Consider the following 20,159-nt stretch of genomic DNA (forward strand, 5'->3'; position numbering starts at 1 on the left):
CGCAGCTATCGGCCGCAGCACCGGCGCCGCTCTTGTGCTCTGATCTCCTTCCCCTCCAGCCCCTCGCTCCTTCCCCTCTCGCGGCGACCCTCCTCCTCCCCGTGACGTCACGCACCCTCCCTCTCCCGCCACGACGTGTCATTCTCGTGTTCTCCCTCCAGCACGCGCTCCGGATCGTCACCCCCCCTTCCCCTACCCACCTTTCTCACACCGCGGGAAGAATTTCACACGTGGAATGAATGATGGACCGAGGAAAACTCATCGCTGCCCGGTTTTGACCGGCGAGGACCCTACCGGCATGCGGAAGCAGGCGAGTTAAAACAACGAGGAGAGAGGGGGAGAGAGAGAAGCAAAAATAAAATTTATATACCGATATTCTTCCGGTTGTGCCCTCGCTGAGAAATGTTCGTCGGGAGATTTGCGGGCGAATAGTTTTTTTTTTTTTTTTCGAGTAAAGAAGTACTGGTGGTTTTACGTGCAGACCTTTGAGCAGTGACTATCAATATATGTGTATATTTTTAAAAAATTTTCTGTGATGAACAGTTCGTGACGGAAGAACCGCCGGTTTGCCGCCGGATTAAGGCGGGACTCCTCCCCCCACGAGCGACGCCGCTGGTTCTGGCCGCCGCCGACAGGTGGCTGCAGGAGGACATCTCGCCGCGGCGCGGGACAACAGGCCAGGTGAGCGCCGCACGTGCGAATGTTGGAAATATTTCGGACGCCGCTCGGACCGCGCCGGCGGCAGGTATGTTTCGCTACGTTCGCGGTGCATCACGTCCCGCTTGACGTTCATTTTAAGGTCCTCTTAGCATATGTTCCCTTAAATATAATTTGGTATTTGGTACCAAAAAAAAATTTGATTTAAACCCGCGAATTATGGTACAGCTAAACTACGATTTTGAAAACCGTGGTGAACAGCTTCATGAAACATTTAATTCTCATAACAGAGAGCGAATAATAAAACACCTTTACTGCTTGCAAATATCAAAAGTAAACAAAGATTATTACTTCTGCTTAAAACGGCTAAAAAATTATTCAATTTATTTATATATATATATATATATACATATATATACATATATACATATATATCTTTATTTATGCTACTTTGTTATACATAACAGATTATTCGTGTGTCACCATGAACTTTATTACAAAGAAATAATAATTTTGTAATAAAATGAGACACAAATGTATTTTAGTGCTTTATTTAAAATAGATGAACGTAGTTAACAAATGTAATCTTAGACGTTATTTCTGCAAGGCTTACATGATTGCAAACCAGTAAAGTTTTTTTGTTTTTTCAGAATTTATTTTTTTGATGACAAACATGGGATATTATTTTGCAGTTTCCTTAATTTAATACTTTCTAACAAATATTTTTATTTGATTTTGACCTCATATAGTAGTTGATATAGTATCTTGATTATTATTAGTTTTGGTTATTTTGGCGAATTTAAATAATACAAATTATTAAGGCATTAAATTCACAGGAAATCGACCAGTAGAATAGCACACAAATGTTTATGGTATGGTTTAGTAAAACACGCGGATATTTGTAGCAGAACCTTTATAGTTACTTCTTTGCTTCATTTGTGTGTAATTAAGTGTACATTAAAATACATGATCAATTATTAAAAATAATAGAATAATATCTTTAGTTCTCTAATTTCAAACTTTGTGGGGTCTCATATACCAAATTTAATTTTTTTTGTTATTACTGTTATTTAAGGGCAATTTGTGCAAATTTAACACTATATCTCTATTGTATTTGTTGTTTTGTCTCTAATATTAGCAATAGACACTTACAGATTGTTAAATAATGTTTTTAATATTTCGTGCAAGTGTTTGCTTTTTTTACCAATTGCGCGACTTTTTACAGCAATTAGTATCTCATGAAAATATTTGTGACAGGACAGTAAGTATTTTTGTAGCGGTTATGTCAAATGCTATCTTAAATTTTATAAACTTTTTACACAAATTCTTAGAAAGTGGTTTATAGTTAATTTTCTAACGTAAATGTTTTCTTAAACAAACTACAAATGTAAGATTAAAGCTTATGTGCAGTAGCCAAACGGAACACGAACGTTTGCTTTTTCAGGTCGTTGGTTCATATTTGTGGTATTTGATGCGTATCTATAATTATAGATGTATGTTTCTTTATATGTTTGAGCATTCCAAAAAACGAGGTTTGACTACAAACAAAATATTTGCTCAGTGAAATATTACATTTTAAAATGGTTTATAATTTGGTAGTAATTTTCAGGTAAGGATGGAATAATAATTTCATATACAAATTTAAAAATAATATATGATACCTAATGTCACATAGGCTATTGTTTATAACAAATTGTAATATATTTTTATATATATGTTTATGTGGCAACATAAAACTAAGCTTTAAAGTAATGTGTGACCATTTAAAAATTCGTTAACATTTTTTATTTCTCGTTTATTTATAACATCAAATAATATTTGCAATCAAAAAAAAAGGTAGATTTTTAAACACAATTCTCAAAATTGGGTACAATTTTAGTCACCAAACGCACTTGTTTAAGGCCGAAATTTACTTTACACTGATATTCTTATTGTTACAATGATTTAATATGTGAAGAAAATGTTGACAAATTAAAGAAATAAAGATGCTGTAAAATGAATGATTTTGTATTTGTGTGAAGGAATATTTTTTTTTTTCAAATTTAAATTACAAAGTAATTTGTTAAAATGTTTGTTTCTTTATTATATACACTTCCAGCCTTTTTTGTTTTGTTTTATAAATGTGTACTTATGTTTCGTACACATATCTAGTAATAAATTCTTGTATAAAAAAATTAGTTTAAATATTAAAGTTTAATCAGTTCGGTTACTTCATTCATTATATAAAATCTTTTAAATTATTACATAAATTAAATCCTTTTATTGACCAAATTGTGAAACGTCCAAATATTTTTTTAACATGGTTAAACATGTTTAATTTATATAATAATATAAGTGCTTTCAAAATTATAATTTCAGATTTTATTTCGTTATCAAACAAAATTTTATTAATGCGGGCTGAAGCTGGTATTACCAAATTCAAATATTTCGTAAAAACAAAAGCTTAGTTAATGATTTCGGTATCGCTAAGTATGTTGTTTTTTAAAGAGACATTTTTTTTGAAAAAGAAGCTATTGTAACCTTTACATTGATTTGCTATATATAAACATAATTTCGTGTATGCATATATTATATATGTATATATATATACCCGCAATAAAATATGTAATTGAAGGTTTTATAGTTCACACATAATTTCGTGTATTTATATATTATGTGTGAACTATAAAACCTTCAATTACATATTTAACTGCGGGTAGACTGATTAGCCCTATCTTTATAAATTCCGAATATTTGATACTTGAATGAATTTTACGTGCTAGTTGCACAAGTGTTTCTATTTTCTCATTACTGAAGTCCAAACACATAAGATATCCTATTGAATTTAAGAGATATCCATTGTAATTGCATACGTTATTATATAACAGAGTAAATCAAAACGCATACTTACTTTGATAGTAAAGTTAGTAGAATCTGATAGATAGCATTTGATGACTTTATACAAAAATACTACCAGACTCTTTTTATTTATTGTTATAGATTGCTTACAAAAAATATTGAACACATACGGGGCACTCATAATAGTTAGTAAAATGTCAGTGAAAGTAGTAAAGAAATTTTCTGTATATAATTTAAAAGCAGTACAAGCCAAATGAAATCTTTTAACTCACAAAATTTTAGTCTTGGGAGAAAAAAAAACTTCTACCATCAAACCAAATAGTTAATTTTTCTAGACACTAGTGGTCTGGAGTATTTTAAATAATAGGGTTTTGGGGGAAAGCACTGACAAGTATTCATTGAGAACGACATTTATTAAAAATTATTTTTGATTCCGTCTTTAAAGGTTTTAGTAAAATTACCTTGTTTTGTAGAAAATTATAAATTATAATTTATAATTCAAAAGTAAGATGAGTTTTTTCAAATCATTTAAATCACCTCAGATTAGGGAAATAACAGTAATAATTATATAAGGTTACCATTCAGTTACACCCATTTTTTTGAGTGGAAAATTGATTGGGGAATATGTTTAAAGATATTCAAAAGTCCTAAAACAATTTCATGAATATTAAGATACGCGTATTGAATCGAGATATCTTTAAAGATATCTCACTGATTGATTTTCGTAAAGCAGAAGGAAAATAGTGAATTGTGAATAATAAAAAAAACGTAAACTTAACTTTTTATTATTTCTGTGCAGTCTTCCAGAGCTATGAAGGTACAAAAATGGTGGTTTATAATACAGTTGTACAAAGTTAATAAAATAAGTTATTCAGCTTAAACACTTACCTTCTTAATTGTTTTTTACCAACTTTAGACATATTGTGAAGTGTATTATGAATCTTTATTTCACTATATCATAAAAAGGACACTTTTCTGTTTTAATATATAAAATAATGGTCTTTTCAAAATGGTTCATTTGTAAAAAAAATCATAATTTAATTTGTTCAAATCTTTTGTAAATTATGTTTATATAATTATTGAATTATTTGACATTAAAAAAAAAATTCATGACTGTAACCTGGTAGATAGATTTTGACAGGAAATCAACTGATATACCATATTAAAAACATTAAAATTCATGGAAAGTAATCGTGTTGTTCCAAGTCATACGTAGTTAAAGATTCTCGCGAATAAAAGTCTTTCTAATGTTTGTTGTGATTGACGTAAGTCCCTCTAAATTTGATTTTTTTTTAAATTCTTAAATGATTGAGAAGTTACGTATTCCTTCATGAAGAGGCACATCTGATCGGCCTCCACGGAGCGCACTCGTCGAGAAACACGTGGACGGCCACACAGGGAACACGACGACCGCGTTCCGGGAAGGATTAAAAGCCAAAGGGCGCGCCCACGCGCGTCCCGTTGTAACCGGGTCTTCTTTCTAATGGGCGGTCCCCTCGTAGGTAAAAGGCCAGCCCCAAATCTCGCCTCCTCCCCCCCGCCCTCCCCCTTCCACAGCCGCAGACACACTCGGCGCTCACACGAAAAACTTTCTCGCGGCTCCGAGAGACGGCAGATAGCACACACCCTCTCCCGTCCCACCCGCGGCGAGGGGTCATCACAGTTCTCTGCCTAGAGGGGGTGCCTGCTGCCGCGACGACCCCCGTCCCCTCGTCACACGGTGATTGATAACACCCTGCTCTTCGGGGCGAACCAGCTAGCGCTCCCCTCTTCCCCCACACACACACCCTCGTACCTTTGAATATATATATTCAAAGCTCGTACGGCGTCGCTCGTTTGCGCCCGCGGATTGCGTCACCGCCTCGCCGCGCGCCGTCCCATCCGTATTCCTAATTGGATTATTAACGTCTGTGACCTCGGCGTCCGGGAGGAAGGAGGGGCATAAAACACCAACCCCCGTGCGCCCCTCGGTCGCCTCGCGTTCGGGCGCGACTCGTAATTGGGCGGTTAATCTCCGAGGTTCGCGCCGCGCTTGCGCCTGTGAGCCGCTACCGATGAGCAAATACGCGCCGGTCTGCCTCGCTCCAAACCCGACTCTAGAGACTTTCTCGCCCCTGAAGAAACTGCATTTTCACTTAAACCCGTCAAACCAAACATAGGCCTACATATTCTAAATAATAGAATTTAAATTTTCGTAATAAAGTTATTCATATTTTATATTAACAAATATAATCACGACATTGATAAAACAAAATTGACTTTGATATAATAAACACAAAAAAATTATAGCGAACGTATTTTAAGGGGCCCGCCTCGTCAGGGGTGTATGTGTGTTAGTGAGGCGGGATGATAAGCGCGACGCTCGATGGTATTTCTAGCGCGGTATCGCCTCTAAGCGCAAGGCTCTGAACTGGCGCGCAGTCTTCTCGTCGTCAATTGATAACTGTGAAATTTGTGCGGTGACCGTATTTTTATATTACGGGGAAATGAAGATAAAGGTGTAATGCAAGCCCCTTAAGTGCTTTCAAGAATCTGTACCACTTGTTTTACATCTAAAAATTACTCTGAAAACATGCGTTTCAGCCATTTTAACTCTTCTAGAAATACAGTTTAAAAACATGATCCAAAACTAAAAGTACTTTTCGGGCCTCAGCGAACTCTTAAATGCTATTCGTAAATAGGCCCCACTCGGATATCTTGAGTAGTTTTGAAATCGCGTTGTTTTTCCTGAAGCTCTGCGTACCGTGTGTGTGACCAGGTAGGCGGGCCCCTTAAGCAAGCATCATTACTTGAATTGAAGTCTCCCAATGTTAAAGTGCAGGCTTGTATGGGAACTACCAAGCTTTGACAATGAATATGAACATCAGTGTAGATACATTGAAAGCATAGCTCTTTGTTTTAATAGAGAAAAAAAGTTTTTTACGAGACTTCATTACTTTTAATTTGTAAAGAAACCGTACGAAAATATTTAATTGATTTATTCAGAAAAATAAATTAAAGGGGCTTTTAATATTGCAAAAAGCTCAGAGAATTGGTCAATTTGTATTTCAATCCAAGATTGGAGCATTTAGGGGTTTTCATATAGGTCATTAGCTTTTTTAATTTCTTGGTGATTGACATGTTTGGTGTCCGTCTTTCAAGCCATCCCTTAAAATGAGAAGGAGTTAAGAAATTACCAAGGCGAGTTAAAATAAAATTGTTCTCACATAAGCCTTGTATCTTTAAGCGCTCAATATCATAAAATTGATAGTATAGAGACAGATCATTTAAAAATAATCTACACATTATACCATTTTTATGATATTCAAGAAATGAAATGTTAAAAACAAATCCTTTACTCCTAAAATTAGCATTATTCAAAGATTTAAACAAAATATTTAATTGCGCCATTTCATATAAATCACAAATCTTATGTTTCAAGAAATGAAATGTTAAAAACAAATCCTTTACTCCTAAAATTAGCATTATTCAAAGATTTAAACAAAATATTTAATTGCACCATTTCATATAAATCACAAATCTTATGTTATGTACACTTTGCGTTATTTGGCAAAAATACTTAAAAATGCCTACCCAAGAGGCAAAACAAATTTCTAATTGTTATGCACCTTAGGTTACTTTTATTGGTCAGGCAAAAGAAGAAAGGAGCTACAGAAATATAATTTATATATGAGATATCATATCTGCTACACATAAGGCCTCCCGTACTTTTAGTAGACATTTCAAATTGTATTCGTTTTTGAAAACTAATAATAATGTTGGACAATGCAAAATGAGTTTATACCGAAGATAAAACCTTGAACACGCTGTTCCCAAATATCACTTTGTAGATACGAAATGCGTAGTAGAAATTTAACAATAACCAGTAGCTTAAGTGTTCACTAGGGTTCCAAAAGATATGACGTGCCAAAAATATAAAAAATATAGTTTACAATACTGTCAGTATTTCTAGGGGCATCATATTTATTGAGCTACTCCATAAAATAGCTCGTTCAGGTCTTTTTGTCGTAAATTTTTCTGTGATGATAAGCAGACAACAACTCCACGATTGACTCTGTCATCCCACCAAGCAGCACACAACACAGCTCTATGTCAGAACTGACTTAATAGAATGCAGTAGCTAATAGCCGGGACACTAAACTAACATTCAAACATGTGATGTTCAAATACCTGACCATATATATCCTGATTTCTGTTTGCCACTATCTCCAGAAATTACTCCAAGAAAAAACTTAGATTATTTTCTTCAGTTTTTTAATAAGCAATTTATGATCCCTTTACCAGTATCATTGATCTAAGCCATTTTTTTTTACATTATCTAATGATATTGTTGACAACGAAATTCAATTAAAAAAAATACAAAGATTGGCCAAATTATTTTGCAGTTTTACATATTACCGTTTTAATAATCATTAAATAAGGGTTTTGAAATAAAAATTGAAATACAAATTAAAATACGTATACTAGTGCGTCAGCAAATATTCTCTATAAAAGAGCGAATGACTGAGAGTTTTGAAACATACTTTCTTTTTTCGAAGGTAGTGACGCCCCATCAGCTGATTGCCCAGCCAGCCACGAAATATATATATTTTTTATCTCTTTTTACCTTGTTGGTGAGCCGGCGGGTCCGACTAAAAAGAAGGAAAAAGAAGAGAAAAACGAGGGAAGGTCTTGGTGGGGTCCCAGCTGCCGGGACGCCCTACCCCAACACCCGGCGGGTTGAGTCTCCCAGGACTTCGCCCGCGGCGACCAACGGGAACTCGCTCTTGGAGGAATTCCTCCGGAGGCAGCGTGCCGAGGCGTGGAAGACGACAGGGCCCTCTTCTCTCTCCTCACCCCCTCTCCCCGCGCTTCTTCTCGGCCGCGGAGTGATTTACATACATATAGTGCTCGTCGCGTAACTGTTCCCGGTAGCAGAACCATCCGTGCCCATTTCCCCCAAATGTCACTTGCTGAGCATCAAGTCACTCATGTGATTGTTTGCAAACACCGTTGGCAGAAGTAAACGTAACCCATTGGTACTGCTTAAAAAAAAAGAAAAAAGGAGTTGTCTGTAAAGTCGGTTTACGGATCATAATTTTACTTGATAACGGCATAAGAAAACATTGATGAAAAATTGCATTCTTTTTAATTCTCAAATATTATTTAAAGTTTTTGCAAATTTATTTTAAATAATTTGTTTAAATATAATCACGAACAATTAGTTAAAAAGCCCGCCTTAACCTATTTGATATTATTGAAGTTTTTCTCGCACGGTGGTTGGCCGGTTCTTGCACGCTCGGCTCAGGTGGAACGTGACAATTTTTCGTGCGTGTAGCCGGCGTTCATTGATTTATAAGACGTTTTCACGTCAAAAATTACTGTAAAATATATTATGCTTTACATGAAACAGAATAGAGCGAGTTTTATAATCTGTGAACCGTGAAAATAATTAATACCGACACTGTAAATGAAAAAGCATTAGTTTCTTCCCCATTTAATAAAGTACGAGTAAAGTTTGAAAAACCGATGATATTTCCCAGGTTTGGGACGCCTTTTATTTCTGATGTTGGATGAATTTTTCTAGCACATTACATGATGCAATGAATTCAAACCTAGATTTAACGTACATGTTGGTGGTGTCGCTATGTGTATATTTATTTAGCAATCTAATTTTAAAAAAAATCTTGCTTATCATTGATGCTGATTGATGGAGCGACCGTTTAACGTATTCATATGACCACCTCCACATTGGCTATTTGCTCTACGCTTCAGGTTGCGTCGTGTCTTGACTCGGCCCGGTTACTGTAGGTAACTGCTCCCTGATGATAGCGACTGCAATGTCGACCGAAATGTCGGTGAATTATTTGCCAAGGACACGGCTACAACCCAGAAGCCAAGCTACTTCAGAAAATGGCCGTGAAAGCCTGCGAACATTATTAACGAACCTTTATTTAAGAGTTTAGTTTTTCAAACAATTATACACTCAGGACACGAAATCGTCATTTTATTAAATATGTACTACACTTTATCTTGATACCTCTGTAACAATGATAATAATAAATGCATATATTGTTTCTACAATTCGTTTTATAAAGATACCACTCAGTTGGCATTTAAACCATAACCCGTGAAATAAGTCTGTATGATGTGATGATATTTCATTTATAATGCTTTCAGCGGTAAAGAATTTCTAAAAGGATACAAATGTTGACAAAATGTTAATTTTATTGCTTGTTTAAATAATTTTTTTTGGAAATATTTGACAAAAAATACTTTAAACGTATTTTACTACAATATATTTCTTGTTTTTGGGTTGGGGGGGGGAGGATTAATTAATATTGTGTGTTGCGCAGTATAAAACGTGTTAAGGAGAAGGTTCCAGACCTAAGTCTTAGTATTAAAGCTGTATAAAAAATTCATGTTCAATTTTTATGTTTAGTCCGCTAGATGCGGAAAGTCAAGTGATGCAGAATTTACTTAGCGCTCCAGGTTTTTTTTTTGTTCTCGCGCCACACGGAATTACGACTGAATTTTTCAAATACCCATTTAACTATATACCCCATTATAAGTGTCTTCACAGGCACTGAAGGTCGCGGCAATACGTTTCCATCGCACATCCGTTCTTACAATGCAATTCAAGAGTCACTGAATCTAATCCTGTGATTGCAAGCGGCAGAACGGACTTAATGCACTCCAACTCATGGTCATCTTTGAGTATTAGAAGGATGACGAAGCTCGTAATGCATCACGCTAACGTAGTGAGAGTCGTGCAAGGTAAGACATGTTGGGGAATATTTATAACTATGTAATGTTATGTAGGGCTATGATTTTTTTTTTTGCAAAAATAAAAAAGAACTTTATGACCAGCTGTGTGTTAAAACACTGTAGTATCGTCTCTGTTTCGCGATTGGACGAGTTTCTTTCAGTTACATGTGTACTGTCGACACACGACTCACAGCCATTCAGCGTCGAAGCCAAACACGTCCAGACTTGTCCAGCCTAATAGGGCAGTGGCTTCTCTTGCAGACGGCAGCCAATCGCGAGGCGACAATCGCTAGCACGAGCACAGCTTTTTGCAGGCTAACGAGCGTTCAGATGTACTCAGGAACAATTTCTGCCCCTGCCTATACCGACTGACTGTTCTATGGGCGAAAAAAAACCTATACAAATAAAGAATATATTTTTATAAATTTTACTTTTTCGCAAAACAAATGTTTGAGGGAAACCGTTGATTCATGGGAAATTTCCAATAAAATAATAGTGTGGTTAATATTTCCCTTTGCATTTTCAAGAACACTACCATCAATATTAATAAAATAAAATACTGCGTGTACGAACCTTGAGACACGGCATGTCTCAAATATTATCACAGAATCGATTGCCAAGTGGTTCGGGGCCCACCATAAACCTGGAGATCGTCTCGACCTAAGTCTGTGTGCATTGTGCTACCTGACACTTTTGCTGTTTCCGAATGATAAGACTGTCCTCTACTTATGAAGGTTATAACAAGAGAATCCTTTAATTTTAAAGCTGCATTAATTGAAAAAGTAGCCTCAAACGGATATAAAACTCTTTCTAAGCCCATACAACCTTGTGTATCAACAATAAAATAGGTACTATTTGTCATATTTTTTTGTGATGACATTTTTTTCCTTTCATTTTAGTGAAAATTTTAAATAATTAAACTTTCAGGTAAATAATTTGACAGCAGAGGCTGACCAAGTAATAGATAAACTTTTTTTTCTAATAAAATATAAGTCACAAATCTCCCAAGGTCTCAAAATGCATGAAGGATGCCAGCGAATCGTCCTTTCAAGAATAGTTGCATATGGTTTCGGGACTATTCGGAAGGTTAGCAAAATCGGCCTATATACCTTAAAGCTTGAGAAACCAACAGAGATACTTTATAGTTAAAGATTCCTTCAATAAGGTTTTCGGAAACACCATCATCAAGCCTATCTGGAACTTGGAAGAAATCTTGTCTTAGTTGAGGCGTATTCTCGGTTGGAAAGTCGGTAAATTTCCCGTAATAGGATCCACCAGGGAGCACGCATTCGAGGTCGTGAAGGAAAGAAAGTCGGACGTATCGGAGACCGGTAAGGAACGGTGAGCTACGGGCGCCCGGCGCAGCTACGACTCCACTTTCTCCCTGGCGTAGCCATGGGGACGGGTCGGAGCCTTCCGTCACAAGTTCTTCTCCGAAGCGCTGCTTCTGCCGCGAGGTGAAGGCGGCTAAATGGCCCGCCTCGCTTAGGCGTGTATTCGCGTTGTACCTGCGTCGCTCGCTTGTGTTTCTAGCGCCGTGTCGCCCTAGCGTCGAGCACGGGGCAACTATTTTATCAAAGAACACAACCATAACATTAAATGGAGGGAAAATTGTTAATGTTGAATTTCATGTCCCCTTGGTGTTTTCAATAAAATCTACCGGGAGTTTCATACTATATATCTACACTTGTTTTTAACCAATTTAATTTTTTAAAAAAAAAAAAGATACAGTTTAGAAATAAAAATTAAATTAGTATCTACAACAATTTCGACATCAACATATCCTTTAATAGTTTTCGTGAACAGATGTCATTCACATGTCTTAAATAGTTTTCAAATCATGGTGCCCAATGGAGCCAGAAGCGAAATTACGGGATCACAGGTTGGCAGCAACAATAAGTTAATCATGACTGGAATACAAATAATAAAACTGTGACACAGAGAAAATAAAATTCCTCGAGAACGATTTTCGAATATTTTAAAAGCAGTTATATAATCTGGACGAAGACTTGAAACAAAAAAATACCGACCTAAGAAAAATTTTATAAGTTAATTTAGACAAGAATTAATCAATATCAAAACCCAAAACAGACATTGTTCAAATAATACAAATCAAAGAGTGAGGTAAGTTCAAAAAAAATTTTCACTCCAAAACTAATTCAATAATACAAAACGAAATTGGTGGGTAGTATAAGGTAAACCTTGCGCTGTATTTAACACTACGGTGAATATTATGTGAATTTACCATTGCCCAAATAATAAACAATTCAAAAATGCACCCGTAAATTTAATTGTTTGACTGGAGTATAAAACCAATAAATATCAGCTTATTAATTTTTAGTTTTAAAAGCCAAATCAGTATTATTTACAGTCCTGAATTTTAAGGTATGTGAAAATTGATTCGGTAATATACAATGTCCGGTTTTTAGGTTACACTGATTCATTGTTGCATATTTGGTTAAAATTGCCACTGTTCAAGTGTCTGTATTTAAATGATTTTGATTATACACTGTGTTTGAATAGTTACAGATCAAGAAAACTCATTCTAAAGTGTTGAATTCCTCCCGAGACAAACGTATTCTCCCACGTATGTTCTTATAACAAATAGAAAAATTTGTTTACTTTGTTTTATTATTAAAAGCCGTTCAGTGGCTTACAGTTGACGGTGGAGGATAACATTTTAAGACATTTTGCAACTCCCTTTACTTCTTTCAAGTATCATCTCCGAGAGTTTCATACTTAAAAATTATTCTAAATATACGTTTTTTTTTTTTTTTTGCAATTTTCACTCTCAATAAATTACAGTTTAAAAAGGAAATACGAAAACAGTAAAACTAAATTTGAGATCAACACCTCAACACATTAAATGATTTTAATGAACAAAAAATATTCATGTATCTTGAACATTTTTAAAATCGCGTCGTTTCTTCTGAAGCTCTGTACAGCTTGTGAGTGGCCAGGTTAGGTGGAACACCAAATGACCGAGGCTAGGCACTGGAAGAAGTTCTGACCCAAAGAGGCTATGAGAACTTATTCTGTTACCTCTAGGCTGATTCATGGTTATTTGAGTCAGTTTACGACAGAGTCCATCACGATTCTCCCACTTGCAAAAACACACACGCACACAAGAAAGCCCATGTAACCTCCTTCACTTCACGGACCTGTGAGAAGCGCGCGCCATTAAATTTTTCGGTGCGGCCCACAGTTAGCGCTTTGTTCTACAGCGTGTCAGATAGCGCAAATACTGCCATGGCGTTTGAAAGGAGAGAGAAAGGGAGAGAGAAGAGAGAGCTATTTACCGTTTGTTTCGATAACAGCAGTCTTGAAGAAAGCCACGCATTGACATGTGGCTTTACTAATGTGTTATGAATACGTTGAGAAACAATAATGTGTAACATAGTCTATAAATTCAACAGTTTTATAACTGTTGCATAAAACTTTGTGTTGTGTTAAAACATAGTTTAAATAACTCATTGTAATCAAATTACTTTAAAAGATCGCAGAGCGAATATTTCACTAAGCAACGAGTATTTATTTCATTTACATAACTGCAATTTCTTCTTTAAATGTTAGAGATACAAAAAATTTATATAATGGTACATTTTTCTTTCCAGTAGGCTTATTATGGGCATTCTTTATTTATATTTTAAAATAACATTTTGATCGAAATGTTTGAGTAAGTAAAGTGCAATAATAAACTTTCATATTGATATAGTATAAAACATGTTTAAGGATTTTTATTGGTACAACTATTTTAATGGAGAAATTAGGAAATCTCTTTCACTAATATAACTATTTAAAATGCTTTCAAAACTCTGTAAATAATATTGAATATTTAAATTGGACAGTGTGACAGGACCTCAAGCCCGTTAGGATCTTTAATAGATATTTATTTATTTGTTTATTTATTTGTTTTGAATTCACAAATGAACCTCATCTTAAAAACGAATGTAATAAAATATAAGATAAAAACTGGATATTTTATTAATTGATTGTTTTGCAGTATCAGGTGTTCAAAAAGTTCAGAAATGTTTCGTTTTATCGCAATAACATATTTGCAGAAACTCTAATGTAGCTAGGTTTACTGCGTATGCGAATCGGCCACTATTACATAATTTGTTAATAGATATTGCCTACTTACAGGACATTTGCGGACTGTTTGACGTTTTGTATCACTAAAGTGGACATGGATAATTCAATATCGAATCCGCATCAAGTGTTTGTCTATTTTTTTGCCAGTAAACATTAACAAACAGGTACCCATTGGCAAAGTAATCATGATTCCTTTTCTAAATCCATCATTTAATATTTCCCGAAATTTTATTTCACTTAAGAATAAATAAAAACATATAAATACGCTCACTAACTGACACTGTAACCCTGTATGAGTTATGTTTTCATGCGCTTACAGTGTAACATTTTTATAGTTCTTTGCTATCCTGTTCCTCCTATCATTGCTATCGAGTCCGTGGCGCAGATATAAAATGCATGGAGGCATAGCGTCATGTTTTGACGACGCTGATGGTTTCAGCATTTTTCAGTGATATAGTAACGAGCCTTGGCTAAGTTTGTCACGTTTTTACCGCGTTTATCTGTTTAATAAAATTCAAGTTGTTGGCCTCCACTTGCAAATATGAATCGAAGCTACCAACAACTGTTGTGTCCATTTTCCAGTGCTAATGCTAGGATTAAATTGTTCTCGAATATATATGTATAAGATATATTTTAATTGTAGCATGCTTATGTTGTTGTGAACTCTATTCAATTGAGCACCCTAATCCAACTTGAACTATATTTAGACCTAACAGAAGGTAATTTGGTTTCAACATAAATTATAAAAATTATTTCAAATGCATTCAATGCAAAAAAATTCTAATTTATTTTTACTTACCACGAACAGCTACGATCGTAATGTAATTATGAGCATACCTGGGGCCACGAATCATATCCTTTCTAAGGCATTGGTTGGTTTGATTTAGTTCATTTGTACAAAATACGGTAAAATATAATTATGTTACATACAATTCAATTATTTATACGACTAAGAAGTAAATAAATGTTTTTATTAAACAAAATTATATTGATGACGTTTTTGCTGCAATGGCTTACTGTATGCCGGCAAATTTGTGCCTCAGATTCACATTAGCCTAAGACGCAATTAGGCAAATTTAACTTGTATAAAAAACTGCTCTTTTATTAATACTATATTTTCCATCAATCTGCATATATAGGAGGATTTAATGATAAATTTATTTCAAATGAGAGATATTTTTCCAAAATATAAATATGCAAAACGTTATACCTCTGAGTTACAATGTTATTGGTCGGTAGAAGTTTCAAGACATAATATGCAATTAAAAAAGATGTCACCAAATATTGGACCTAGACTCTTTTGCCTCTGAGGGGCAAAAAAAAAAGTTACGGCGTATCTTATAAATATGTACCTATACTTGTAAGTAATATGTTTATAGCATGTTAATTTATCTTACTTTTTTTTTTTAATTAAAGGCAGTCTTTGGTAACTGAAACCTTTCCTCATTACAAATCGTTTTACTAATTGTTTCTCGGCACGAACATTGTTGGGAAATTCGCACACAGTCAATTCCACTGGCAAGTTTGCCGAGTTGACATCGCCAACGACAGTCAAGTGTTCACGTTGTCGCACGTCTCAAGGACACTTGGACGCCGACACCTTAAGGGCGCCTTCTGCGCGCGCGCTCACACGGTGCGCAGATCTTCAGGAAAAAAACGTGATTTGAAAACTGCTTGAAATATCCGAGTGGGATCTGTTTACGAAAAGCATTTAAGGATTTCTGAGGCCCGAAAAGTTTTTTTTTAAATTTCGGTTTAAGTTTTTACACTGTGATTTTATAAGAGTTAAAATATTGCTAAAAAACGTGTTCTTAGAGAAATGGTTAGGCAGATTCTTGAAAGCACTAATGGAACTTGCATTACACCTTTATCTTCATTTCTCCGCCATATTATGTTAGGGTCGCAGCTCAAATTTCACAGTTGTCCTATGCACGACGAGAAGACTGCGCGCCAGTTCAGAGCTTTGCGCTTAGAGGCGACACCGCGCTGGAAGCACCAGCGAGCGGCGCGCTTATCATCCAGCCTAACACACATACACCCCGACTAGACGGGCCCCTTATATATGTTATGTTCATGTCCCTAGCTGGGCGGTGCTGTCCTCCTTTGCTGTCCCGCGCGCTGTCGCTTCTTTCCCGCGCGAAATGTTAAAGAGTCGGGCAGAAGGTTGGACGACTGTAACTGCGCGGGAATCTACGCGCTCCACACCTTCCCACAAACCGCTGGCCTGTCCGTTTACCCGCGTCCGTAACCCGTCTCCAAGTATCATCAACTTGTTTACACGCTCCGCGAATCATTTCAACGCGAACGGTGGAATGCGCGGCTCCGTGTGTGAATCGACTCGCTGTCCTACAAGGTGCTAGAATGTTCCCTGAAAGGTAACTAACCTCCCAAGCAAGTCCCGAGAAGAGTTTCCTGTCCGTCTCATGTTAACCACACATGAACCTTGTGCAAATAACGGTTATTTGATATTGGGCGAGCGAGACCCGCGAACTATGATCATCATCCTAGGAGCCATTTCAACATGCTCTACATTTTTTGCCACTTTATCAAGGTGAATTATAACTTTTTTCTCATCTTGGAAAGGGTACCCACGCTATTCTCCCCGCCACCTAACCAATAAAAAAAACCGCTAGCTTCTTTTCCTGTTAATACCTTCTTTTAAAGCTTCTTAAAATTTTTTAGTAAAAATGTAAGCGTTCTACTCAGTTTCCTTTAACTACACTCGAGCCACTATAAACTGGAGGGAATAATATTGATGTGAATATAATATGTAAATATTACATATCAGCATAGTCGTGTAGTGCCATTATTGATGTGTGGTAATTTTGAAATTAATTATATTACTAATAATAAGTTGTATAAGGTACAAGTATAATACCCCAAATACGTTTGCAATATTGAAGTTTTAATAAAAACAATATGGACACAAAAACACATATGTATATGACCTTAAATACACAATTCCATACATGTACCAATAATAATTACGTAATAATAATATACATAAGATAAATGGGTTGGTCTTAGAGAAAGGTAATAAAATTATAACGTTTCTGATACATATTTAATAGTAATTAACTAAAATCTCATGTGCAGGTACATTAAAGTAGTATTTGATTTTACCAAGCACGGGAATTATGTAGGGGGCGATGAGATTTACACAAAGGTTATTATAATGCTGAAACACTAGATTTCAATTTAATTTAAATAAACAGTTATTTTTGGTGGTCAAATTTATAGTTAATTTTGAATTGTATAACATGAAATCAGTCACAAGAACACTGGCTTACCACGAGTCTAGGGAACAGAACAATTTTTGTAAATAAAAATTTTAATTTTGCGTATTTCCTTCAAATATTATGTTCTCTTAGTAGCAAATTATACATATAACACAGTAAACAGCAACGTATGTCTGTTGGACTTCGAGTATTTATACGAATGTCGTAGCATCAGTATGCATATATAGCGTTTCAGGCTTACCTCAAGAACCGGCAACTAGTTTGAAGTTATTTCACTCCTACGTATGATATCATAAGATATCTAACTGAATTTAAATACTTAACACTTCAAGGCCGCTAAAATATCGTTTCACATCATAAGATGTCTAGGTAAATACACTAAAAATGCTGGTTACAGAATAGCGTCACTTTTACCGTTCAAATAGGAAGAATACAATTTTCGAAGCTTATTACTTAAGTCACCGTTCAATTAATCTTAACCTTAAAAATGCTGACGCTTGACGTTATTATAAAATTAAATTTCATCAGTGTTAACATACAAAACTTGATAAACCAAATAGAGTTATTAAAATTACCAAATTACAGTAAGTGTTTATAGCATATTCAAATTATGTATATAAAATACTAAAATTAAGTTTATGCCAAACGTAAACATAGTTCTCATGTATGGATGTGGCCATATTACTACAACCAACATGTCCCAGTTAAATGTTTATGTTTACGTTCCAAATTAAAACAATTTAACGTTATAACATTTTAATCAAATCTGAAGTAGTGTTAGTAACAACCTATGTTTGGATGTCTCTGTGCGTTTACCCTGCACAAAATGTTGAAGTATTAATTGAAGGCATTGATATAATCCATTCACAACGTATTTAACACAAACGCTGGACAATTGCTATCATTTTCCTCTCCCATAAGCGAACGCTATCACTGGTGAGAGAACCTGGAAGCACCCAAGCCCCATTTATCTTCAATCGTAAAATGTGCTGTTATATGCTCTACTTTCTAAGGAAGTAGTGCCTTTTGCTGGCGGATAGCTCACATCAGATCTGTGGAACAGCGTGACCCACCAACCCGAAGGATTCTCTCTTCACCTACGGAAATACATTTACATTGTAGATTCATGCACGTGCAGGGATGACCGCTTTATAAAATAGGAATATGATGTAGACATATGCCATCTCTTCCTCACGCTCACCCCTTGGGAGGATAATAATGACGCTGGGTTCACTGATAGGCTAATGTCCTGAGGGTGAAATGGCGCATCCGTCTCTGCTTTTACGTCACCCATGGATGAGGGCACGTCACTCGCTAGGGTCACATACATGATGGGCCGCCGGAGATCTTCTGTGACCAATCCTGGTTAGGTACTCCCTAAACGTGTGTGTCTTGTAGTGGGACAGACATAGAGGAGTATAGTAGAGTCGCCAGTACCTCGGGAGAACGGTGTCAAGTCCTGAATCTGCCAGCGCTTATGGTTGCAGTTGATATCTTGAGATGGTACATAGTTGATGCACTCGTTTGTGGTCCGTGGGGCACTTTACAGGACAAACAACACCCACTACGGCGCACCACCACATGGGGTGGGATAGACTTCAGCCCCACCCTGGTGGTGGCCTCGTTTTATTCAACTTCCTGAATGGCTGAGGGAATGTAGGTGGGTCTCACGCATTCTACTGTGACTGAAATAATCGTACTTCCTTCTTGGCTCTGGATAAAAAAAAAATCCCTCGTCTTCCCGTTTGCAGGCTGGGCCTAGATGGCAGTGTTTGCATGTGCTGGTGTTGCTCGACAATCCATTGGTGGGTATAAAGACAAGAACTTCTGGAGTGTTTTGGCTGGGACTACCTCATCCTTCGAGGTTACACAGATAGATGACCCCACTACTGATCCTAGCGCTGACACACTTGAAAGAGAATGTTATAAAGGCGAATGATCATGGCAAATTTACAGGATTTGTCCACAGGGTACAGGCACTAGGCTGAAGATTTCAATGATGTGGCTGATCGACCGGTAGCATGCTGCGATTAATTTTGTGCTTACAATTCATAGGCCATTATCTAGAGCCATTTACTGCTGAGCTGTAACTTGTCTCTATGAGCAGCAATGACTCTATGACGGTCTGGCCAATCAGGATTCTGCTATATGGAATCAGCAACCATTTTATCTCCATACAGAGTATTGAATCTTAATCGTTGTTTTTCGTGGTGCCCTTAAGAATGTCTGCAAAATGTCAAGTCAAAACTTCGAGCGCATCATTATTTCATCGGACGTGGTCCTTACCCGAAAATGTGGAGACATAATTTGTGTTAGATTTTATTATCTTACTCTCTTGGAGTCATGCCACTTACGGTGAACTCTGTTCGACCCTGTCCGAGCCGGTAAACTTATTTTCTACTCTTTCCCCGAGGACACTTAGTGCTTGCAACACGTAAGTGCACTGTCTTCGTATCGCACTGATGTCCTTGTAAGACATTCAGCTGTGACGATTAGAGAAACTGGATGTACAAGCTGTTTTCTCTTCTCGACACCAATCAAACCCAAACACACATTTCTATAGCTATGTGGGACCAGCTGAACGGT

General features: G+C 36.2%; 1 protein-coding gene across 1 annotated transcript in view; it reads left to right on the plus strand.

The window, feature by feature from the left end:
- Positions 1-555: 555 nt before the first annotated feature.
- LOC134534517 (zygotic gap protein knirps-like) overlaps positions 556-20,159 on the plus strand; it is a 134,553-nt gene continuing 114,949 nt past the window's right edge. The window contains exon 1 of the mRNA XM_063372996.1: positions 556-681. The gene's annotated coding sequence lies outside the window, so the exon portion shown is untranslated. The remainder of the gene's footprint in view (positions 682-20,159) is intronic.

The sequence above is a fragment of the Bacillus rossius genome, chromosome 7 (genome assembly GCF_032445375.1).
Source record: "Bacillus rossius redtenbacheri isolate Brsri chromosome 7, Brsri_v3, whole genome shotgun sequence".
Taxonomy (NCBI): domain Eukaryota; kingdom Metazoa; phylum Arthropoda; class Insecta; order Phasmatodea; family Bacillidae; genus Bacillus; species Bacillus rossius.